The sequence below is a fragment of the Dipteris shenzhenensis genome, chromosome 7 (assembly GCF_047967505.1).
Source record: "Dipteris shenzhenensis isolate YYH24624 ecotype China chromosome 7, Dip_SZ_1.0, whole genome shotgun sequence".
Taxonomy (NCBI): domain Eukaryota; kingdom Viridiplantae; phylum Streptophyta; class Polypodiopsida; order Gleicheniales; family Dipteridaceae; genus Dipteris; species Dipteris shenzhenensis.
Window position 1 is genome coordinate 41,650,874 of NC_141602.1, and position 11,184 is coordinate 41,662,057.

An 11,184-nucleotide genomic window follows, 5' to 3' on the forward strand; every position below is an offset into this window, starting at 1 on the left:
GTGGAGACTGAGACGAAGGGTGCAGTGGGGGTTGGCATAGTTTTGGCTCCTGTATGGAGGCTAATTTCGATGATGTCATCGCTTTGGAGGTCTTCAATGAGAATAGGCCCTCCTTGCACCTATTTGCCCTTATCCTGAGGACCTAACCACCACTACATGCGTAGTTGTCATTGCACGAAATCATGCAACTGGCTCTTCTCATATTGCTTGAGAGACTGACTTGGTTCCAGTTGCACCTGAGTGACTGGAGTGGCACTTGGCATTGTCCTTGCTCTTTTGGGCCTTGTTTCTATCTCTTCTTGCTCGGTCTCTACGGGACCAGTGGTGGATTTCTCAGTGAGTCCGAACCCGAGTCCGAACCTGATCGACGGATGCTAACTTTTCAAGCAATAGAGGACTGGCATGTACAACATGGGATTGTTGATGACATCCCCATGGGCACTAAGATCATATGTCATCAGGCTACAGTAGTAGTCAGCCCAGTTCATCTCCTAGAAGTTCACCATTTTGAGCAAGATATTGGGCACAACTGATTGATGATTGTGGGGGTTAAAGGCCATTGTACCTTAACCCCAGTTATGTACAATACTCAAACACATATATATATGGATAAAATAGAAGATTAGGGTGTTCTACACCCACCAAAACTTGTGTCTCTCAAGCTTCCTCTCACCCTCTTAGCTTCCGTTGTGTTCTCACAACTGGTATCAAAGCTTGGCAGTAGAGCCTGGCGGTAGTGTGAGCAGCTCGGTGCAGCCTCTAACATAGAGAGAGAGTGGTGCATCCCAAAGATCCTTGTTTAGTAGGAGGAGCTATAGATTTTGGAGCTGCTATAGCAGTTGGAGAGAAAGGGGCAAAATCCTCTTGGGCATTTCTTTTACTGGGTTGCAAAGTTGAAGGCACAGGATATAAGCGAATCTTCTCAAACACACATATGTAGTGGCACAAATATCTAGAGTTAGAGACAAAATTTCAACTTGAAGTTCTTAGCAAAGTTGTAGATCAGATTGAGAGCTACATTTTCACTTTCAACATTTCTATCATCCGAGTTTTTAGTGAAAAGTTACAGCTCCTGCAAAAAGTGACGAAATTCATTTCTTATGAGGATTTTGTGTGTTGGATCTCCATATCCACGCCACCATTTGCAGTTTTGACAATCCCAGTGGATCTAGAGTGGTCCAAAACTTCTACTTAAGAAGTTGCTTCCAATTCTATGAACTTTTGAAGCTGTGGTGAATCTCTGTCTACTCCGTCTTCATTTTGCCATTTTCTATGTGAGTGGGATCTCAACATCTGGGCCTCCATTTGCAGAGCTGTTTGTCCTGTTGGATCTAGGACTACCTGAAACATATGTCTACAAAGCTGCTTGCCATTCCATCAAGAATTGAGGGAGTTGTGATTCTCTGTGTTTTTCCATCGTCTCTTTGAAGGAAATTTCTCAAAGTTTCCAAGACCTTCTCATTGATTGCCATGTGGCATTTTGGCTAAGGTTAAGTTTCCTAAGGTTCATTTTTGCAAGTAAATGCAAGGGTTGACTGGCTCTTACTCCATCCTTAGATGAGATTTTGGAGTTGTGGCAGAGGAGAGATATTTGTAGATTGTCTTGTTGAGTTCGATTATGTAGTGACACCCATGTTTTGAGACATCCCAAGTTCTACTTTCACTAGCGGTCATTGCTGTAAGGCTATGATTTCTTGGATATACCTTATGCAGATCACTCTGGTTGTAGTCTGGGCCATGTGCGCTCTTTTGTGGTTTGCATTGGGTTGCAGTGGATGCTTTAAGGCCATTTAAATGCATTGCGATCCTTGTTGGATGTGCTGATAGGCCTAGATTGCCTTGTGGGATGCTTTATTGATGGACGCTTAGCACATAGATGCTATTTTATGTTGAGGGATAGCTTTGACATATTGCAATGGATGCATAGGTTGTGCTATGACCTTTCGGATGAGACACTATTGATGCTTATGCCCATGAATAGTGTTTATGCTTGGGGCATCTGGCTCTTATTGGCATTATATTTACCATTGTATTGTCATTGTAGGTTGACATTTTCTTTTGGGCTAGATTTGCTCATATGGATGCATAGTATATGCACATGAGTCAGATGCATTTTGATGGTCTGAGCCTTGAGTTTTGGTGTATCCTTCATTAAAGTAGACATATTGGGTGCACCTAGTATTCGGTGTGATTTCTCTTTTGCAGGTACTAGCATTTGGGATTTTGTTTCATTTGCATCATGGCATCCTCTTCCACGTCTGAAAAGGAGTTTTTCAGTATTAAAAAGTTTAATGGGACAAACTTTTCTTTGTGGAAAGAACAGATAAGGGATGTGCTTATTCAAAAGAAGCAGATTAAACCCTTGGCAGGGATTGAAGCTAAGCTTGTAGATATGTATGAGGATGATTGGAATGAGTTGGATGCATTAGCAAAGTCTACTATTAGACTTCATCTTGCAGAGTCAGTTTATTTCACAGTAGTAAATGAGCAGACTACGGAAGATTTGTGGAAGAAATTGTGTGCCACTTATGAGAAGGAAACTGCCTCCAATAAAGTTTACCTCATGAAGAGGTTGTTTGAGCTAGAGATGAAGGGTTCTCCATTGCTTCTCACTTGAATGAATTCAATATTATTTTCAGCCAGATTCAGGCTCAGAAGATAAATTTTGATGTGGAGACTAAGGCAATATTTCTCTTATGTTCATTGCCATCCTCATGGGATACCTTTCGTAAAACTGTCAGTAACTCTGCACCTAATGGAGTACTGAAGTTTGATGATGTTGTGGGTAGCTTGTTGGCCGAGGAGATTAGACGGAAGTCTATGGATGGCAACAAGTAGGATACATAAGCTGAAATGTCGTTGAGAAGATCAGCTAGACTAGACCACTTGAGAGATTTGTTCCAAGGGTAGACTATGTGATGCTAATTGATTGTGGGGAGCCTTCTTACTATACAGAGCCTATGATGCGCGAGGATCAGTGCAACTAGGATAATGTTATGCTATCAAAGATAAGTTCACTCATGAAAAATAAGACTTGGGACTTGGTTTCTTTGCCACATGTAACGAAAGCATTGCCATGTAAATAAGTCTACAAGATGAAGGTCATAGGTGATGATATGCCTAAGTACAAGGTCTGTTTGGTTGCTAAAGGGTTCAAGTAAGAGAAGGGTGTGAACTCTTTGGTTGTGAAGATGACCACACTTAGATGTATACTTGGACTTGTAGCAACAAATGATATGGAGCTTATGTAGATGGATGTCAAGACAACTTTCTTGCATGGGGATTTGCATGAGGAAATTTACATGGTATAGTTGGAAGGCTTTGAAGAAAAGGGCAGAGAGCATCTGGTTTGCAAGCTAAAAAAAAGTGTCTATAGCCTTAAGCAACCGCCTAGAGAATGGTATCAAAATTTTGATGCTTCCATTCAGTCCCAGGGTTTTAGAAGAAGGGAGATTGATCACTGCCTCTACACTAAAAGGGCTAAGGATAATAGCCTGATACTCCTAGCACTTTATGTGGATGATATGCTATTGGCTAGCAAAAACATTTATGAGCTAGATGCATTGAAGGCTAGGTTGCATGAGGCCTTTGACATAAAGGATTTGGGATCTGTAGGTCATATTCTTGGTATGTGCATCACGTGTGACCGGAGTAGGAAACTCCTTTGGCTTTCACAAAAGGAGTATGTCACAAAAGTGTTGCAGCATTTCAATATGGAGGGGGGGGAAGGCAGTAAGTACTCCATTGCCTCCATATGTGAAATTGAGTCAAGAAGATAGTCCCAAATCAGATGAGGAGAGGGCCATGATGGCCAAGGTTCCTTATGCATTAGCGGTTGGGAGTCTTACATATGCTATGATAGCTACTAGACTGAACATTGCATTTGCAGTGGGAGTTGTTAGCCAGTATATGGCTAATCTAGGAAAGAGGCATTGGGAGGCAGTCAAGTGCATCATGAGATACATGAAGGATACCAAGGAGATGTGCATATGCTTTGGCACAAGAGAGATGCGTGTACTTGGGTACATACATTCAGACTATGCAGGGCATGTGGATAGCTGGTGATCTACTTCTCATTATGTGTTCACCTTTGCAAGTGGTGCAGTGTCGTGGATGTCTCATGCACAAAAGTGTGTTGCTTTGTCTACCACAGAGGCCGAGTATGTTGTTGCAGCCACAAAGGGTTACAAGGAGGCTATATAGCTTGATCAATTAGTGGGAGATTTGGGGATTCATACAAGTGTAGCGACATTGCATAATGATTCCATGAGTGCTATTCAGCTAAGCACAGAATCTAGTCTTTCATGTAAAGACCAAACACATTGCGGTCAAGTACCATTTTATCAAGGAGGTACTTGAGGATAAGCACATAGAGCTTGTCAAGGTTCATACAGATGATAACCCTACAGATATGCTGACGAAGGGTCTAACTGCCACCAACGATTTGAGTATTGTCGTGTATTGATGGGCATTGGATAGTATGTCCACTGGTCATTCTCCCTTAAAGGCACATTGGCCTTTAAGTGGGAGATTGTGGGGGTTAAAGGCCACTATACCTTAACCTCGGTTATTTACAATACTCAAACACATACATATATAGATGACATAGAAGATTAGGGTGTTTTGCACCCAACCAAACTTGTGTGGCTCTCTCTTTTGGCTCTCCCTCTCTCTCACCCTCTTCCATTCCACTTCCGTTGAGAGCTCTCTCATCCCCTTGTCTTAATCTTCTATTGACCCATATACTGAGGATGAAGCAGTGTCACTTCCTAAGTCTTCCTCTTCTTCTGGGTCGGTAGCACTAGGTTGGACAGGAATCTTCTCCTTTGATGCACCAAAAGACGTGTCCAGTCTTCCAATAAATGGAATGTATCACTCTTTCTCAACCAAGGTCATCCCAGTATGGCGAGGTAGCTTCTTCCTATCTCTTCTATGTCAACTACACAGAAATTGACTGTGGTGGTCAACACATTGATGATGATGGGAAAATCCTCAATAACCCCCAGGGTGGCAAGTCGCCTCCCATCTGCTACCTTGATTCAAGTAGAGGAACATCTTATACATTTTAGATTCACCTTTTTCATTATATGAGGGAACATGATGTTGCATGTAGCACCACCATCAACACACACACTTTTGATGTGGTAGTTATCAATGATGACATCTACCTTGTGCAGGTGGCAATCGATATCTTCAAAATTGATGAAATCTCTCATACCTTTTCCTTCTTTTTGGACCTTCGTGTAGAAATCCCTTGCTATAGCTCATGCCTTGCTTTGGGACTTAATGCTATTAGAGCTGAGGAAGCATGATATTCCAAGGTGGTTTGTAATGTCTTGAAGTACAAAATAGTCTTCTTGACCAAACCCAATGGGGAAATCTGATGGTGACCACTTACTTCTACGAGTTATGGGGACTTTAGATTTCTCTATAGGAGGGCTGGTCATCTCTACATCTAGGGGTTCTGAAAATGATACCTTCTTCTTTGGTTGGCCAAGTCGATGGCTTGAGGATAGATCCGCAACTTCATGAGTTCTCTTTTTGAGGTTAATAATATCCACTTTAGAGTCCTCATCCTCTGATTCACCAAGGAGATTCACCCGCAAAACATTTGGGCATTCTATGCGGTACTGACCTTTCTAGTGGTAGTCAAAGCACACAACATTGGCACAGTCCCTTGGAATGTGGTTGGCTTGTTTCTTGATTCCTACAATCTCGAGCGGAAGGTCATTAAGGGCCTTGGTGAGGTCATTGACACTAAGCGGTGGAGCAGGAGGAGTAGAAAGAAGAGCGGCTTGTGGGTAAGAGGTGGTGGAAGCCCTCCAGGTGGAGGTTGAGAATACTATCCTGGCAGAGGATAGACATACATTCTGGGTGGAGATTGTGGATACATCCCTAGTGGCGGATGAGGGTATATTCTTGGGAAAGGCAGCCTTGGCCAATGCTATTGAATTCGAGAGGTTTGCAGTGGTACAATGGCCCTCTTTGAGGTGGGGTATGACTGAACCTTGTCAAACTTTTGAGCAATCTCTTGGGCACGTGCCATGGTCTCTAGAGTTTTCCACTTTAGCTTGAGGTGGAATTCGTCATTGAGTCATTCTAAGTGATCAAGGATTTTGACCATTTAATCCACATATCGACACACCGTCTCACCTTCCAACTACTTTAATTTGCCACCTACAAATTCACAGTCTCCAACTCTTCATCCTTGCTAAAATACTCAATCATAGCTACCGTCAGCCTTGGCCAACTTTGATGAGTTGCCTTTGGGTTCTGGTTCCCATATCACTTTGACCATATAGGCATAGTGAATGGCTGTAAATCCATCATATTTTAGCCTATCTAGAGGATACCTAGCTCTGGTAGACCTGCGCAAAATAGGCTCACTTCTAGGTGCTCTCAAAACATCCCTGGTCTTCCTTACTCTAGGTGTAACAACAGAAGGAATACCCAACTCATCATCAATGCTCTGTTCTGAGCCACTGGATTCACCATCCACATAAGAGTGACCTACATTCACATCAAACATGGGCTGATCTACCTTCTCTTTTCCTTTTCGTGATACCTGCATACCACTATCTGCATTGCTTTGAGGAGATTCTCCTGATCTCAATCTGCCTATCCATGGCAAAGTATGTGAGCCACTGGATTCACCATCCACATAAGAGTGACCTACATTCACATCAAACATGGGCTGATCTACCTTCTCTTTTCCTTTTCGTGATACCTGCATACCACTATCTGCATTGCTTTGAGGAGATTCTCCTGATCTCAATCTGCCTATCTATGGCAAAGTATGTGAACCACTGCTAGAGGACATTGCAGGTCCACTAATATTTTGTGATTGCTGCTGTGAATTCTGTGTAGCATTACCATTTTGTGCATCTACATCATCAATCACATTTACTTGTTTATACCAGCTGCTCATCTCATCAAAAACAACATCTCTGCTCACTGTAAACTTACGAGTAGAAGGGTTATAACATCTATACCCTTTCTGCTGCAGAGAATAACCAATAAAGATGCACTTCTCAGCTTTTGGATCCAACTTGCACCTCAACTCATCTGGCACATAAACATAGGCAATGCAACCAAAAATTTTCAAATGAGAAATATCTGGTTTCCTACCAGTATACATCTCCTCTGGCGTCATGCCATGTATTACTGCAGTGGGAGTCCTGTTCATTATGTAAACTGCTGTAGCAACTGCTTCAGCCAAATTATAATTTGGTAGGTCTTTTTCATTTAGCATGGCCCGAGATACCTCTCCAATATGCCTGTTTTTCCTTTCTGCAAGTCCATTTTGATGTGGAGTATGACTGCATGAATATTGCTGCTTTATGCCATGCTCCTGTGGAAACCTTGCAAACTCATTTGAGAGGTACTCTCCCCCTCCATCTGACCTTAGGCATTTTATTTACAGGCCTATTTCTTTTTCAACCATAGCTTTAAAAGCTTTGAAATGCCCAAACACTTCACTTTTCTTTTTCATAAAATACACCCAAACTTTTCTACTATAGTCATCAATAAAAGTGACAAAATAATGACACCCTCCAATAGATGCAACTTTAGTAGTCCACACATCGGAGTGGATTAATTCCAATGGCTTCTTACTCTTTTGAACATTTCTAGGAAATGGTTTCCTTGCCTGTTTTCCAAATTGACAGGCTTCACATACCTTATGCATTTCTGCAACCTTGAATTTAGGCAATCCTGCAACAATATTTTGGGCCTGCATTGATTTAAGTCGCTGTACATTAACATGACCAATGCGTTTATGCCAGATATCAATATCTGCAACTACACCGGTCCCATGTGCAAACATTGCTACACTCAATTCAGGCATGTCCGCATCCAACGTAAACATCCTGCCCTTCTTCTTTCCTTTTGCTATCAAGCGATCGTTATTTTTCATATCCTCAACAAAACATCCATGAGGATTAAATCTGACCTGCAAGCCTTGCTCAACCATTTGACCAACAGAAACCAGGTTCTTGGTGATATTCGGGACAGGAAATACATCAGATAGGTATTTCTTTTTCCCATCCTGCATAGACAAAGGAATTTTACCAATCTGCACAATAGGATGTGCAGTATCATCACTACTCTCCACAAATCTTGGTCTTTCCATTTTCCTTGCATCTTGCATCCATTATGCATGACCTGTCATGTGGTTTGATGCACCTGAGTCAACATACCACACATCCTTACTTTCTTCTGCACTTGTCACAGAATTGGTCATGTGTTGCACCATAAACAAATGCTCATTTCTGTCATCACCCTATCTACTAGAGGATGCATAATTGCCTTGCTGTAATTTTCCATTCATAATGTCATTCTGCTTTTTGTAGCAATCTTTAGCCATATGACCGATTTTACCACAATAGTAGCATTCAACATTGTTGTTTGCATTTTGACCTCTCTGCCATCCACCACGGCCTCTTTGGCTCCCCCTGCCTCTAAAGTTACCACGTCCTCCTCCATAGGACAGGTTTTCTTGAGTTTGCTACATATTCTGATTTCTACCACGGCCTCCAGATCGGCCTCCTCTACCTCTGCCTCTACCTCTTCCAGCATTTGAGTAGAAGACAGTTTCTTTTGAAGTTCCTCCTGAAGAAGATGCACCACCATTTCTCTGCTCTTCAGAAATTAGAAGAGCAAACAACTCCTCAAAATCAGGAAATTTTTCACGAACGGTAATGGATGTCCGGAACTGTGCATAATTCTTTCCTAGACCATTCAAGGTCACAGAAACTAGATCATCATCTTCCACTGGCAACCCAATGGAAGCAAGTGCATCTGCAATTTTCTTTACCTTCATGTGGTAGTCATTGATGCTCATATTTTCTCTCTGCACATTGTGCAACTCCTGCTTGAGCTGCATTTTCCTGGCTTGCGTATTTGTGCTGTACATTTTTGCCAAAGTATCCCATGCCTCCTTTGGCGTACTTGCATCCTGAATATGCACAATCATAGAATCTGAAATACTGATAGACAGCCAATACATAACTTTTCCGGCTCTCTCATGCCATCCGTTAAATGCTTGCATTTCTTGTTGATTGGGAACATTAGAAAGAACTGGTTCTTCTTCATTTCCTGTAATGAACTCCCGATAGCCTTTTCCCATAAGGAAATTCGTCATTCTAAACTTCCATGCTTGGAAGTTGTTCTTGTCAAGCTTTTCAGTGACAATTTGTGAAAGAGAATCAGATGCCATTACAGAAGACTGCAAAAGATTCTGTCAATGCAAAAAAAACACAGCTTCTGCCTCACACAGGCAAATCTGCAAAACTAACAAAAGTGGTATTTGACCACACAGTCACTTCATAGTGACGATTTTGCATCAACAGGCAATAAGGATGATTCTGTAACTCCCAGTATCTCTGCTGAGCAGTGGTCGCACAGCAAGAATAGGGCCTTTTTTTCAGTGCCTGCGGAGAACCTCCGCCTCCAAACGGGCCCCGAAATGGCCTCAAATCAGAAAAATAAAGTCACCAAGGGCTTCGCCTGCCCCCGCAGCATATACTGCCCTCTCGCCACACCGCGAAGGGCGTCTCAATTCGAGACAATGCACTCTTGCACTTTCCGGCTGTGCTATCTACAGAGATTTGCTCCCAAACTAGAAAAAGGAAAGCAACACTAGTCCTCTTACCAGGACACCACGAACTTGGTTTGCTTTCTTGAGCTCCTTACCACGAACCAGGCTTTGATACCATGTGAATATAGTGGGAGAGAAGGAAGGAGTCTCACTTGCGGCTTTCTCACATACACAATGGGGGAATACACACAAAGGTGGAGGCTGAAAACAATTTTCCTTCTCTTAGTTGTGTAAGCCAAAAGAACTCTACTACAAAGAAATAGAAGAACCCTATATGTGGGTCTCAACCAAACTCAGCTAACTAAGGTGGCATACTAACTGAGCCACGAACTAGAGTACGTAAGGATAGATGTCATCTAGCTATTATTCATGGGTGGTGTACCAACCGCATCTGCAGCTAACAAGTCGGTGACATAGATGCACAACGGTCACCTTGGCATATCACGAGTGGAGGTCGATATCTCAACAAATTCAACCATTGAGATGCATCAGGTAGGGACTGTATACTAGAGCCCATAAATGCATGCTAAAACATTGAGTTCCCCTAGGTTGTGCTATGGCTAAACCTGATGATGTCCACTGTAGTAGCGCAGGACCACATCGACGCGTAAATTTCCTCATGCTGTTGTTGATCGAAGGTGGTGGTTATAACTAGAACTAAGGGTGGTGCAATGTGGCATGGCTGAGTCGATGTTGGAATGCCCTAAAAACTGATGCGCTGATTTGTACTACTCGTGGAAACTGTGTCCAAGATATACTCCGGGTCAGACATGAAAGCATCAGTGATGGATGCTGGAATGGAATCACCTGAAGAGTTGGATGCATTGGGGCATATATCTCTACATGCGGCTAGAGATGTGAGTGCCTCATATTGTGAGGACTTACCTACTGAAAAGCTACGTGATCGCCAAACTCTTGTAGAGTATCTACAACTGTGGCAAAGGATGGAGTCAGATCCATGTATGAAGATGATGGTTGTGCATCATGTGAATCAAACTATGCTAATAAGAGTGGGACTGCCTCATGCTGAGGACTTACCATCAAATTTGCCTCGTGCTGAGGGCTTATTGCCAAATGTTCCTCATGTAGAGGGCTTATTGAGAAGTGTGCCTCATGCTGAGGGCTTACTGAGGAATGTGCATGATAAAAAATTGAGGGCTCCATGCTTACATCTGAAGCATCTGTGTCTGATCACTCAAGACCAATGAGGCTCAAGTCTGTATCGTAGACTGGTACATATCCTGTGGCAATGAATGGTTGAAGAAGGTTCTCTTTCCACCCACGGATCTCGTCTAGAATCATCACTGGTGTATCATCAACTGTGTGATGTGAATAACTCCATGTTGGAGGTGGTCTGGTGCTCTGTGCAAGAGGCTTACCCATGTACCGGCGACAAGAGTGTCTACCCATGAGAACAATGTGTGAGAGCTGCCCCTAGGGGGCTTATGCTAAACTATAAATTTGAACCAAGTCATGTGATGGAAGAACAACTGTGTGCCAAGCATTAAGCCTATAATGAAATGATGATAACTATGTGTCAAGAGTAGCCAAGAGGCTGTACAAGGCTGATGTTTATCAGTGTAGGA